At 29.9% G+C, this 15,419-nt stretch overlaps 1 protein-coding gene across 4 annotated transcripts in view; it reads left to right on the top strand.

Annotated features, from left to right (window-relative positions):
• The first annotated feature begins 5,482 nt into the window (after positions 1-5,482).
• Positions 5,483-15,419, top strand: part of LOC111680074 (sestrin homolog) — an 89,753-nt gene continuing 79,816 nt past the window's right edge. For 2 of the 4 annotated variants that reach the window (XM_046955650.1, XM_046955646.1), the window contains exons 1-2: positions 5,483-5,629; positions 13,763-13,878. The gene's annotated coding sequence lies outside the window, so the exon portion shown is untranslated. Of the gene's footprint in view, positions 5,630-13,762; positions 13,891-15,419 lie in introns of all 4 variants that reach the window. The other 2 variants (XM_046955648.1, XM_046955647.1) reach the window with 2 other exon arrangements.

Raw genomic sequence — 15,419 nt, 5'->3', positions numbered from 1 at the left:
ACCAGGATTATATTTTACTACTGTTTTTGTAGACTGTTTGCAGTACTAGGCCTTAGAGATAAAATGTAATAAAATAAAAACACAAATAAAATTATCAAAAAAAAAAAAGACTGATAATGCAAGTACAGTGGAGCTATGACTAAGAATATTCTACAGACAAAGCAATTAAATTTTAAGCTTACTAATAATTTTGCAGTGTATGAAAGAATACATGTCGAAGTCTGTGTGTGTGTTGAGTGATAACACGAATGAGCTAGAGAGAGCGAGAAAGAGAGGTGTTTTTAATAATATCGGTCACTTGTTATCAATATCTTCACTACCATCACTAATAATTCAAATACACTGTTAGCTATCGTTATCATTTCTAGTATGTTCTTGTTGTTGTTGTTAATTTTTATTGTTCAGATTTAAATGCAGCCTTTTGTTGTTATTGTTAAACTTTTGTTTATAAATCAATAATGTTTTCATCATTTGTGCTGCTGATAAGATACAACGTCAATAATTTCCAATTTGCTTTAGCACCGTCGTCTGTCTGTCAGTGTGAAAAAAGTGTATTTCGATCAGTTGTTGAAGTAACTAAAGTAGCGCACATATGTTCGCAAATGCATTTTGGAAAATCTATTAGTTTTAACAAAAATAACAAGGTGTTTTATATTATATTGAATTAGTAAATGTTGTTAGTGATAATAGATTGATACATTGGAACTAAGCTATCATCAATAGAGGGCATTAAGGTGGCCCATAAGATTTCAAAGTATTTAAATATATATACGTATGTATATAGATAGATAGATAGATAGATAGATAGATAGATAGATAGATAGATAGATAAATAAATAGATATATAGATAGATATATAGAGAGATAAATAGATAGATAGATAGATAGATAGATAGATAGATAGATAGATAGATAGATAGATAGATAGATAGATAGATAGATAGATAGATAGATAGATAGATAGATAGATAGATAGATGGATAGATAGATAGATAGATAGATAGATAGATAGATAGATAGATAGATAGATAGATAGATAGATAGATAGACTACAAAATAAAATTGTAGTAAATAAAACTGGTATCTTGTTTTTGCAATTCACAGATACAAATGTTCTAATATAGAGCGTAGTTTTAGTAAAAATATGTGAAAGGGGGATCTTATTTGAAAATCATAATCACTAAAGCTATATTAAATAATTAATGGTCTAACTAACAACATTTATGGGCTAAATTGACTTGATATCCCTACAATTCTAATCCCATTTACTGAACAAATTGTATTTTTTTACTACATCTTGAAGATCCTTAAGTTGGGGGTCCTAAAAAACTTACGACTTTTCCTGATATTCATGATATCTTGGGCCGCTAAAATGTACAATGGAAGGAAAAAAACTCGAGGAGAAATTAAGAACGTCAAAATCTTTTTATATAAATGTAAGTTTAAAGAATCCTGATTTCTATGATCGTTCTAAGGCTTGATGAGAGAGAGACCTATTTTTTTAGATCATCTACATATTTTTATACTGATCTTCACATTTTTTAATATAAGTAAGTACTAAATATTTACAACGGTCAACCAATTTTGATTCAAAAAATTGTTACAGTTCTTCAATTTCATTGTTCTATCTTCTTAAACCTTTATCTTTTGTAACCTATAAATAGTTCTTGTATTACATAGTATTTCTGTATGCCTAAAGCAGTATGTTGTCTTAAGTGCATAAATCCCGCAATTCCATAGTTAAATATGCTCTACGTCTATGCTGTGATTGTATCGTTATCATGGCTCGTTGTCAATGATGCAGAGAACTCACTCGCATTTAAACAGTCAAATGAACAACAACAACAATATCACATACACATAGAAAAACATTGTATTTTTCATAATATCAGACCGCTACGAAGATCATCTGAAAAGAATATTAAAAATTTTAAGAATTTCGATTTTTACTTCCTTATATATTTTAACTTTTAAGAGGATGAAATGGTGTTCCTTGGAACTTTGAATTCTAATATTTCAAAGTAGGAAGGAGGAAATTTTGTCGTTTTGTGGTATCAAATTCCTTTATATTTGAAAATTTATGGAAAATTCTGATGTCGCCAGGTTTACAATATTTGGCCGAATATTAGTCAGGTCGTTTCTGAGCGAAGATACAATTGTCGTGGGAAAGAATGTGTAAGTTATTGTTTATGCAGATCTTTGCTGAAGTGTCATGTTTTCTAATGTTTTGAGGTGAATTTATATCATGCACTCGTCCTCTACTTCTACTAAAAGCGAATAACAAATATCAACTGCACAACACACAGCTTAGTACTTTGAATGCGAAAAATTAGGATGGGTTCCCTTTTGGAGAATGAAAAAGTGTAGTGTTTTTTAAGGCAGAGTTTTTAGAAAAAATAGGAATACTTGGAAGAAGAACACATGGTTTGACTTTATAATGACGTCCGTAGAAGTTGTTTCAATGGAGAGGATTTAAAGAATTTATCATTTACATTACAACTGTCCTGCACTAGGAAATATTAGTCTTTAATTTGCAATTCGTCAGAGGGATCTGCCATAAGGAATTGTGTTAATGTAAATCTTTGATTCTTATCTCCTTTCTCTCTTATAACATTCTCTCTTATACACTTATCTTAAAGATTCTACTTCATCTCTTTCATCTTGTTCTCTTCTTGTTTATCTTATCTTTCGGGTTATTTTAAGTTGCCTGTCACACCAAAACAGTCACCTACTTCTATATGTAGGATATACCACTTGCACCAGATGAATTCCCGATCGGTTGTGATTTGTGTTTCAAACAATATGTATATCAACTTCATACGAGTGCAACACACAGTTCTGGATTGGTTCTAGAGCCTTAAAAGTTAAAGTTCTTAAGAAATTCTACATCAGTTTTTGTCAATTCCATGTCCGTTCGATCAATTATAGCTTAGTTATATATTAGTCTCAGTTCAGTTTCAAGATATTAGTCTCAGTTTCAGTTCCAAGATATTCAATCAAGATCAGTTCAGTAGATCTATATCAATAAAAATTCAGTTTTAGTTCATTATTCTTAGATCTATATCAGTTCTAGATAAGTTAAACATTAACATATTTTGATTCCATTTAGATTCTAGATTCCAAAGAACCAGAATGGACCTATTCAAGGGAAATGTCAAATAAAGTTTTAGGCACTGAGTGTTAACAAAAGTATCGGTAGATTATAACGGCAACATGTCGAAATGGATTTAAAAGTCATCAACTCAGTTCTTTTCTATATTAATTCGAGATCAGTTGAAGTTTAATAACATGTTTATGTCTGTATCAGTTCTACCCGGGGGCATGTTACCTTTGTGAAACCTCCACCTTGGTGTTATTGCAATCCCGGGGAACAGAGGTGTTACAAACACCTCTAGTAGGCCGGGACTATAAATTGGTGTTTGCAGTCTACTGCCTGACTTAGTCCCAGCATAGATTGAAAGAGGTCGAACTAGATCACCACATAATCTGGTACTACGGGTGGCCAGTTGCCCGCAGGACAATGTCCTGGCTGGTCGTTGGTTGAGGTTTCTTCGGGATCCACCTAATGGCTGTGGTTTAAACCCACATTCGCGGGGAGAGAATGTTGTATTAAGGACTGATATATTCTATACCTAATGGGTTTAATAATTACCTTTTCGAACAGGTCTGTGATTTATGATCATGAGAATGGATTTGATGCGAACGATTGTGTGAACGATTGAGAAAGTCTCCATATATTGGAGATTTGTACTGATTTCGTATGCCTTTGTCGCTTCGGGAAAGTTCTTCGGAGCTGTTGCCATCTTAACAGAATATATTGATATAAGCTACGCGACTATTTGTCGTGGTAATTTGGAATTCCTATTTGCTTTGTCACATTATCGATTCATAGAAGAGGGATCCTGATCCATTTTGTTAGATATTTCGGACTACCAAATATGTCTCTAGGTGCTGTTGCCAAAACATGAAGGTGGTCGTCCTTCGGCATAACCGGAAGATCGATTTCACCTGATGTTGGGACTTGTCACCCCCTTCTATTGACTTCAGACGAGTGATTGCTATTTCCTTGTCGGAGTGTGCATTGGGCTTGAGCCTATGCAGCCTGTCATTCCGCAACGAGGCTACTATGGCAAGAGATTAGATAGCTCGAGTACAAAGTGGTTGTACATGGACCGGCTCAATCCATGTACAAAAATTACCACCTGAGTTCTTCATTGAAGGATTCAGGAGCGTTGGTAGACCGCTGTCAAGTCTATCCAGTGGATGAAAAATACCATCGTGAAATAAGACCGTCAAAGCAGGTGTTCACGTAAAGCACTCCGACATTTATTTGTCTATATCAGTCTGATTTTAGTTCTTAATTCTTGATGAGTTCTAGTTTGGTTTGTATCTAAGTTTAATTCTGAATCTATTACAGATCAATTTTGGAGACGGTAGTTTTAACTTGCAAATAATTTGGTATCTCGAGATCCATTAGATGAAATTTCGTAACGAATTGATTTAAAATTGTTCAGGTTCGTTGACGTACTGCAAGCTCAAAGTTAGACTTAAGTTTAAAACTCCACTAGTTATAAGATATATCTCTTTACCCTGTTTTTGGCACTGAGTGTTATTAGAAATATTGGTAATTTCTAACGGCAATATGTCTGCATTCGAAAAATCGTTAAATTTCGGTGATAGTCTCAGTGAAACTTAATCTTTAAGTTAAGAACATATAAAATTATGAAGCCCCCCTAATATACATATTAAGTAGCAACAAAGATTGAAGAAACACCAACAACAATACAAACCAAAACAATAATAACAACAAATAACACACACAAACACTCATTCATATTGAACGAATACTGAGTTGAGTTGAACTGAACTGAACAGACTTGACTGTTGTTGTTTTTTTTTATTTTTATTATTATTTTGATTACAGTTGTTGTTGTTGGTGCTGTGTATGGAGAGGCCTGTATGAAAAAAATAAGAAAACAAACTAAAAAAAAAATTATATAGACAACAACATTTTAGTTGAAGTTTGGTTACGGTCGGTTATAGAACGTGTTGTATGTGCGTTACGTTTGCGTTCTGTTGTTTTTTTTTATTTTGAATTTGTTTTTTTGATTTTCGTTTTATTTTTTATTATAATTTATTTATTTAGAAAAAAAAAAGAAATAAATAAATAATAAAATTCTAATTTAGTTAAAAAGAAATAACAACAATTGTATGTAGGAAGTTGTTGTTATTTGTATAATATTATTTATTTTTTAATAAAAGCTGGAAAAAAAATTATTAAAATTTTGGAAAAAAAATCTGATGAAATATGAAATAAAATATAAAATTAGATCCGTGTTGTTAAAAAATGGAAAAAATAAGAAAATAAATAATAATTTAATCTTGTTTTTGTTTAGTGTTTGTTTTTTTTCCAAAAATGAATGTGTTGTGAATTATATTTATTATTATTATTTGTTTACCAAAAAATTTATTAAATAAAAGCCTAAAACAAAAAAAAAAGGTGCCAAAAAAAAGACACAGTGTAAAAGAAAGAGAAAAACAACTTATTAAAGAAAAATAATATAAACCAAAAAAGAAAGAAAAATAAAAAACAGTTTTCATTGTTGCTGTTGGGATATTTTTTTCAAAGGTGATGGAATATTTTATTATATTTTTCAGTTATTTATTTTGGTAAACAATTTTTAAAACCTCAAAAAAAAAAAAAATGTGGAAATTTTATTTTTAAAAATTAAGATAAGCACTCAGTTATAATAAACAAAAGTATTATTTTTTTTTATCAAAAATGCGTAAAATGATAAATAAAAAATATATATTTTTTATTATCACTTTTTATTTAAGAAAATTTTATAGAAATTTCTAAATTTAGCTGAAATCTATTAATATTTTTAAAACCCATCATTGTTTGCCTGTCTTCAACAACAAATCCCGAAAAAAATTTAAATTTTAAATTACCCAAATAAATTATATCAATTTATGTACCGGCTTATATGTAGCATGCTTGTTTTAGTTGTTGTTTTTTTTTACTCAGATACTCAGAGATTTAAGAAAACAACAATAACCGTAATAAATACAACAACCACACAAATAAATATATACAAAAAAAAACAAAAACAAAACTTGTCAAAATAGACCAGAGGTGTTTCTGTTTGTCTGTCTGTCATTTAGTCAATTCTTCTTTAGCTGCCTTGTCAAGCCTGTTGAATATGTACCATTTTTGTTTTGTTTTTGGAATATTTTTTGTTGTTGTTTTCGTCTTTGTTTAAAGAAAATAAAAATTATCAACAATTGTCGTTGCCATATAGGGTCGACTAATTGATGTCCTACATCTAGTAGTGGGCCTTATGTAGATCTCATATAATTTTCTAATTAATTTTTAATGAGTTGTAATTAAATTCTAAATTACAGCATTTTTAGATTTTTGATTTATTCTACAACTGTAGTAATGCCTTAGGTCCAGTTCTAGATTATTTTCATTTCAGTTATAGAACTGTTTTAGTCACATCATAGTTTGAGATTAATATAGTTAGTTAGTTTGGAAGAAGGATGTAGAAATACATCCTTCTGAAGAAAAGAAGGATGTATTTCTACAAATACATCCGAATAAATACAGGCCTCTATCGGTCCTGTTGTTCGCCCCTTAACCAGTGCCACAGGTGCGAATCGGTCCGGTCTACCAGACTAGAACACTTACCATTAACCTACCGGAGGTCACTTCAGATTAGTATAAGGGTTTAAGTTCTAATACAATTCTAGATCAGTACTAAGATCAAGACTAATAGTACAGTTCTACACCAGTTCGAACGTTCAAAACTGGACCGTAGAGCTGTAGTAGTTCAGTTCTATATTAGTTTAGACCACTTTTAGTTCAGTTCTAGATAATTTTCTGTTCAGTTTTGATCATTTCTAAATAAATTCTAGTTCTATTCCAGTTCAAGATCATTTTAGTTCGGTCTTATTATTAGTTTTATAGATAGATCAATTTTAGTTATAAATTAGTCTCAGTTCTAGTTAAGTTCTGTAAGAGTTTAAATCCAGTTCATTTAAATTAGTTTCTAGTTAATCTAGACATTAAATGATTTAAATTAATGCGAAATCAATTCAAGATCCATAACTAGTTTTGTTCAAAATCTGTTCTACTTAGTTCTATTTAAGTTATAGATTAGTTCCAGTTCAGATAAGATCACTTCCACATCTGTTTAGTTCTTTAACTGTTTCAGTTCTAAATCTTTTTCTGTTTAGTCCTATATCATTTGCAGTTCTAAATTCATTCAAATGAGTTCTAGTATTCTTTATTAATTATATGTACTTAAGTTCTAGTTTAGATTAGTAGTATTAGATTAATTTCAGTTATAGATCAGTCTCAGTTCTATATGAGTTTTAGTCAAGTTCGATTTGATTAACTTCAGTTCTAAATCAGTTATTCTAGAGCTTATTCAGTTCTTAATTAATTCGAGATCAATTTGATATTCATATCTAGTTTAGTTCAAAATCTGTTTTTGGACAGTTCTAAATCAATTCTTGTTCTACTTAGTCTAGTACTAGATCATTTTAGTTTGATTCTATTTAAGTTTTAGATTAGTTTCGGTATAGTTTAGATCACTTCCAGATCTGTTCAGTTCTCTATTTTAATTCTAGATATTTTTTGTTCCATTCTATATCTAAGTTTCAGTTTAGTTCTAAATTAATTTTAGTCGACTTCTAGTCTAGTTCTTTATGAGTTATACATCAGCTCTAGTTAAGATCAGTACTGATAGATCAATTTAATTTCAGTTATAGATCAGTTCAAATTAAGATCAATTCATGATGAGTTTTTAATTTAGTTTATATCAGTCTGAATCAATTCTAGCGGAGTTCAATATTAATTATGGTGTTGTTTTTATTGGAAATATTTTGGGAGTTCTATATCAATTATATATCAGTTCTAATTCAGATCAGTACTAATAGATAAGTCTCAGTTTTAGTTTATTTTTATATGTATAAGTCTAGTTCTAGATCAGTCAGTTCAATTCTTAATTAATTCTAGAACAGTTCAAAATCAGTTATGGTATAGTAGTGGAAGTAGCTCGGTATCTCGGAAACTATTAGAAATGTTTAGGTTCGTCGGCGGCACAGAAGCAAGTGGGTGACCCCTCAAAGATGGCCGCCCCAATAACATATTAATGATCCGAATGCGCTGAAATTTTAAATATAATGATCCTTAAAAAGATCTCTTACGCTTACATTTTATAGTTTTTTTATATAACTTTTTGAATTAATATTTTACTAGTTTTTTACTTTTGTTCCGATATCTGTATTATTTATATTTATTATGATTTAATTAATTTTAAATAGAAATATGGTCACCTTATATCTTCTGCTGTTACATAGTACCGACAGAATCGAGGAGAAATTAGCGGATACATCACAGTTTAAAATATTTTAATTTTAATTCTTTCAAACACATAACAAGAACAGTAAACAACAAATTTTACTCAAAAAAATAAATAAATATAGAGAGTATATCATTTGATATTTTCTAGTTTTTATTCAAAAATATACTAATAAATTTAAATAAAAAAGTGTTGACAAATTTATATTACTAAATAAAATATAAACATACATATGTCTCGCACTTCTAGATCAGGGGCAGTGAAGTGTTTTGTGATCTAATTTTCAAAAAATTTCACAAAATTGTTAAAAATTTAAAAATATTTTTTTAACAATTGAAAAAATACTGAACCTAACTTTGACACTCGCTGTCAACCGATATAAATTAATTCTTTATAAAGAACTTGGCAACTCTGAACTTGATACTTGAACGATTTTCATTTTATAAGGAAAGTCGTAAATAAAAATAAAATTACAATTAATGATTAGTATATTATTAATTAATTGAAAAGTTGCATTTTTAAAAAGTTACTTTTAATAAAATGAAATTATATTTTTTAATATACATAATTATGAAAGTATTAAACAAAATACAGGTTTAACCATTTATAGATTTCCAAACGTAACGTAATATATTTTGTGAAGGTGTAATCCTACCTAAAATGGCAAATATCAGTTTATTTAATTCTTTTTTTTTCAAAACAATATTCTATTAAATTTTTTAATTAATTATAATTTAAAACATTGAAATAATTATTTTTTTTAATTGTTTACAAAAATATAACTTTGTAAAGATTTCTTTAAATTGTTATACACTGTAATTGTATATGTACTTTTAATTAAATTCTCTTATTTGATATTTGTTGGTTTTATTTTAATTAAGTATAAAAAAAAACAATTTCTTCACTTGACCTTGGTTAACATTAAACGGATTAGATTTTCTATTTTTTAGTTTATTTTGTATTGAATCAGAATTATATTGTTGTTGGTTTTGTTTTCATTAAGTCTCCCTGCACTGAGCATACAGTTGTGAATAAAACTATAGTATTTAATTTAAAATAGTAGATTTTCTATGTAATATCTTGTTTTGTTTAAGCTGGCAACCTTAAAACTAATTTCCTTTAAGAGTGGCATTACAGTTTATTTTTTACAACTTATGGCAATATTACCACTAACAACCAGTGTGGCAACTTTAGGTTTTCTTTGTGTGGCAACTCAAATATATTTTTTGAGCAAAGATCTGCAAATGCTTGATTCTATATTTTCGTTCATAAATGTACTTATAGTGTTTTTTTGTAGAATTATGATTCTGTGCGTTTTGTTGCTAAGTAAATAAAGTTTACAGTTGTAAAATAAATAACAATAATAATAATAAAAACAAAATAATAAAACGTAAATAGTCACATACTGGTCTTAATATATTCGTTCAAAATTAATTAAATATCATAATTAAAGTCATAATTTTGTTTAGATAAGTTATAGATCAGCCTCAGCTCAGTTTAGTAATAAAGCTATTTCAGTTCTTGTTTAGTACTTGCACAGCTCTAGAACGATTCGAGTTCAGAACTAGATCAGCCTTGATCGTTTTAGTATAGATCTTGTTGAATTATAGTCCATTTTGTATCATTTCTTGCTTTGTCATTATCTCTTCAATTCTGGCTTTGTTTTAGATTTATTATAAATTATTTCTATATTAATTTCCAATCTGTACTGATAGATAGATCAATTCAATTTCAGTTATTGATCAGTCTTACTTCTAGTTTAGTTCAATATGAGTTTTTGTCCAGTTCTGGACTTATAGCTTTCGATCGTTTCCATTATACAAATTTCTATTGACTTAATTCAAGCAATTCCCATCGTTGTTATTGTAGTCGATTTTAATCGATTCCATTTAAGTTGATTCCAATGTACTCGATTCTAGTCGATTCTGATATGCTATATTATTGTTTATTCCCATGGATTATATTCTAGTCGTTTCCCATTATGGTGATGGACTTTATTATTGTCTATTCCAGAGGAGGCTGATTCAAATCTTATTGATTATAGTGTGAATTCTAATTGTCTTTGTTCTATGCGTTTCCAGCAACCTTATTTCAGTGGAATCTATTCCAATTTACCCAATCTTCTCTACTCGATTTCAATGGTCTCTATTATACTCAATTCTACTCGACTATGTTTTAACCGGTTTGAACTATGATGTTTCTAGAATCTATTCTAGTCGATTCCAATTGACTATTACATCCGACTGTTTTTCTTGCCGATTATAATTCCAGCCGATTCCAATCATGTTGATTTTAGTAAATTGAGATCGACTCTTTTCTAGTAAAATAAAGTCTTTATTCTATGCGTCTCCCAGCAACTCTATTTCAGTGAAGTCTATTTTTTTCTACTCGATTCCAATAAACTCTATTGTAATCGATTCTACTTGACTTTGTTTTAAACGGTTCCAATTATGTTGTTTTTAGATTCTATTCTAGCCGATTGCAATTGATTATTATAGTCGACTCTTTTCTTGCCGATTCCAATCGTGTTGATTTTAGTAAATTGAGAACGATTTTTTTCTAGCGAATAAAAAATGTTTTTATTCTAGCAAACCTACATATTTTAGTGAAATCTATTCCAATTTACCGAATCTTCTCTACACAATGGAATCTATTATATTCGATTCTACTAGGCTATGTTCAATCCGGTTTCAAATATGTTGTTTCTAGAATCTATTTGATTGCAATAGACCTGACCGTTTATAATTGACGCCTCTCGAGTCGATTCCAATCGACGATCACAATCGTCTAATTGATTTTAATCGACTGTAATTATATTCGATGCCAATCGAATCTATTCGATCATATTCTGGATACCTGAACCCGATCGGTTTTGGGACGCCGGTCGCGTTATGGGACACAGGCATATCTGGGGAATTGTCTGGTTAGTATGTAATGGTTGCCTGTCATCCCAAAGATTGATCTTTATGATCATCAGAATGGAACTGATGTGAAGGATTGTGTGAACGATTGAGAAAGTCTCCATATATTGGAGATTAGTACTGATTTAGTATGCCTCTTCGCTTCGGGACAATTATTGACTTTGGAATTCCTATTTCCTTTTGTCACATTATCAGTTCATAAGAGAGGGGTCCTGATCCATTTTGTTGGGTATTTTGGATTACCAAATATGTCTCTAGGTGCTGTTGCCGAATCAACAGAGGTCATCCCATCTGCGTGGTTGTAAACGGAAGTTATGTTTTACATATCGGAAGTTAATCAATGGTTAGAGATTAGATAGCTCGAGTACTTCAGCAAAGTGCTTGTACATGGACCGGACCGATTCTATTCTTTTTAGACGATCTTTAGAATAATCAAGTTCATTTAAGTCGGTTCCAATTAAGTCCGCTTTAAGTCGATTCTATAATACTTTATTCTAGTCTATTGCAATCAACACTTCTTTGGACGATTCCAATCAATACAATTCTATACGATTCAAAAACTATATTTTTTATATATTAATATCTACATATCACATTAAGAATCAATACAATCAATTACTATTCATTCCTTCAATAATGTTAATAAGTAAGAGAAACGATTTGAAACGACACCTTTACCTCAAACCAATTATAATTATGTGGAACATATAAAAAAACTAAATAAAATGGCAATATAAAACAAACAAAATGTTTGTAGAAAGTATGACTGAATGAGTAGTGACTGACAGAAAATGTGCATACAATATATTCATACATTCATACATACATAATACATGAACAGAAATGAATGAACAAACAAAAAGTAACAAATTGAGGTGACTGAACTTGTTGAACCTTAAATATAAAATGTTGCACAAATACTGGTACTATGAGAAAAACGGCAGCAAGTACTAGTATTGTTTCTGTTTTACACTATCTTGTCTTTTGGACATTGTTGGCAATAGGAAAAACTGCAAGAAAATATATACAGTGAATCAATTAAGTAATTTGGACATTTCTTAACCGATTTATTATCCTATATACCTATCAGAATTTATCAATATTTGACTTAACATGAAATCTATCGTTTTATTCATTAAATTTCGAAAATAATAAGTAATTTTGAATTGGATACATGATATATTAGATAATCAATGGATTTGGACCTAGAACAAATGTTTTGTGAGTTATAAATCTATATATTATAATAAAAATAATCTGGGTTTTTGGTCATTTTGTATTGATAAATTGAAAAATTGATACGGAAACTCCACCTATTTGGGGAGTATTGAGTAAATTTTATTTAGAATTGTATAATATTGATTCTTATTGAATAAATCTAACACTAACTACCATCCTAGCCACTATAGAACTAATAAATGCTAAAATCTTGATTTTCAACCTCATATTTTAAATTCTTTATTTTATGAATAAGATACAGAAGGCGTATTTGGATCTGGATAGTTATTCTTGATTTGGGTTCTAAATATATATATATAAGTGTATGTATTAGGTGAAAAATATTGCTTTTGTTGACGTTACGGTATGATAACTACCTCTATTTTAAAATATCTAAATTAAGTATTTTTCCTGTACTACACGACAGTTCTCTTTACATTAGTTCCACATAGTGTTCCTCCTAGTTCGTAAAAAGATTTTGAAAAAGATAAATCAGGAGTCCAATAGTTTTCCTTGGATACAAGTCGCCTCCCTTTGGCAGTTAAATATTTTGAAAGTGCACTCAGTGCGTTTTTTGCTAATAATTCTTTGGATCATTTCATCTATTACTCTATTTTATATTTCTTAATGTTATTGATTAAACATTTCATAATTATATTTTATTGATTTACATTTGTTCTAGAAATCTAAACTAATTTTTTATATTGAAATTGCCTCCGGAATTCTCAATATGCAAAATACTTTATTGACATGCAAATTCTGATGAAAAATAATAAAATGCAACAACAAATGCACCAAAATTTGTATTTTAATATTTTTTCTAATTTTTCCCATTTTATACAATCTCTATTTTTAATTGGAAAACATATATTTACTTTTTAACTGTTTTTTTTCGAATTTTATTTATGAACCAAAAAACAAAATTCTTTTAAAAAAGGTAGGCAAAAAACTTAGTTGATTCACTGTATAGTTTTGGTTTTACACTTAGAGAAAAAAAGAACTTTATTATCAAATTATTTTACTTTTTTGTTTGTAATCTAATAGATTTCTACTTAAATTGCCACTTAAATTAAAACTTGGTTCATAAAATAAAAATTATCAAAAGGCCCTGGCAACAACTAGCTAAATAATACATACATACTTACATATGTATTTTCATAGTTACATATATTTTTTTATTTTTGCTTTAAATTGTATATAATTTTCACATGTGCATTTGAAAACAATACAAAATACAAATTTTCCCTTCTCTAGCCGCTGATGTTGATAGTGATGATGACGATGATGATGACTTGTGCTCTACAATTTTCAATTTTGCTTGGAAAATGTAACAAGTGTGTATGAAAACAAACACTAAACTGGAATAGGTGGTATGTATGTATGTATGTATTTTCAGAGGGAGCGAGAAGTATTTTAAGTTTTGTGGCATTAAATAAACAGAGATATACATATAAACAGATTTAACTGATAATTAAGGTGGTTCTATGAAAGAGCAAAATAAAAAAAAAAACAAAAAAAGAGAATGATTTAATGATTCTAACTGATAAACGTAATCGGTTAGCGACATTTATTTTTATTTGGAAAATATATTCGCTTGTGTTAACACTAGATTAGACAATGAATTTATAATCAATTGAATTGACTTTAACCTAATGGTTAAACTAACAGTTAGATTAAAAGAGAGAGACACAAACAATTGAGTAGATTTAAAATGGCTCCAGTCGATGCTATTCTAGACGATTTATTTCAATTGAGTTTTAAGTGTTGCCTTATCTATTTCAGACAACTCTAATTTATAAGTTTTCAGTAGACTCTACTTTAGTCGATTGCAATCATCATTATCTCATGATTGTAATCCAATCGACTCTTTTCTTATCGATTCCAGACAACTCTAATATATACAATTCCAATCGTCTCTACTCTAGTTGATTACAATCGACATTATCTTAAACGATTCCAATGATTGAAATCCTATCAACTCTATTATGTTGATTCCATTTTAGTCGCTTCCAATCATTTCTATTTCTATTCGCTTGACTTTTTTGTAATTAATTTCAAACGACTCTTTTCTTATCGATTTTAATCCACTATATTCTAGTTGATACTTCCCCCGGGGCCATGTTGCCTTGGTGAAACCTCCACCTTGATGTTATTGCAATCCCGTGAAACAGAGTTGTTTTCCAATACCTATAGTCTGGCCGGGACTATAAATGAAAAGGGGTTAAACCAGAGCACCGCATAATCTGGTACTACGAATGGCCAGTTGCCCGCAGGACTATGTCCTGGCTGGTCAGTTGGTTGAGGTTCCTTTGGGATCCATGTAGTGGCTGTGGTTTAAACCCAAATTCTCGAGGAGAGAATGTTGGGTTAAGGACTGATATATTCTATACCTAATGGGTTGGATAATTCTTTCTTCGAACAGGTCTGTCTACAAAGCAGCATATTCTGGTCTCCCAAACCCGATTAGTTTTGGGACGTCGCCATATGCTGAGGAATTGTCATCCTGTTTATTGATCCTTATGATCAAGAGAATGGAACCGATGCGAACGATTGTGTGAACGATTGAGAAAGTATCCATATATTGGAGATTAATACTAATTTAGTATGTCTTTCTCGCTTCGGGGAAGTTCCTGGGTGCTGTTGCCATCTCAACGAGATAAATTGATACATGCTACGCGACTATTTGTCATGGCAATTATTGAAATTATTGACTTTGGAATTCCTATTTCCTTTTGTCACATTATCGGTTCATAAAAGAGGGATCCTGATCCATATTTTTGGGTATTTTGGACTATCAAATATGTCTCCAGGTGCTGTTGACATCGACAGAGGCCATCCCATCTGCGTGGTTGTAAACGAAAGTGATGTTTAGATTATATAGCTCGAGTACTTCAGCAATGTACATGTACAT

This window comes from Lucilia cuprina, chromosome 6 (genome assembly GCF_022045245.1).
Source record: "Lucilia cuprina isolate Lc7/37 chromosome 6, ASM2204524v1, whole genome shotgun sequence".
NCBI classification, from domain to species: Eukaryota; Metazoa; Arthropoda; class Insecta; order Diptera; family Calliphoridae; genus Lucilia; species Lucilia cuprina.
The sequence above is the reverse complement of the archived record's forward strand: the minus strand, read 5'-3'. Positions and strand labels throughout refer to the sequence as shown.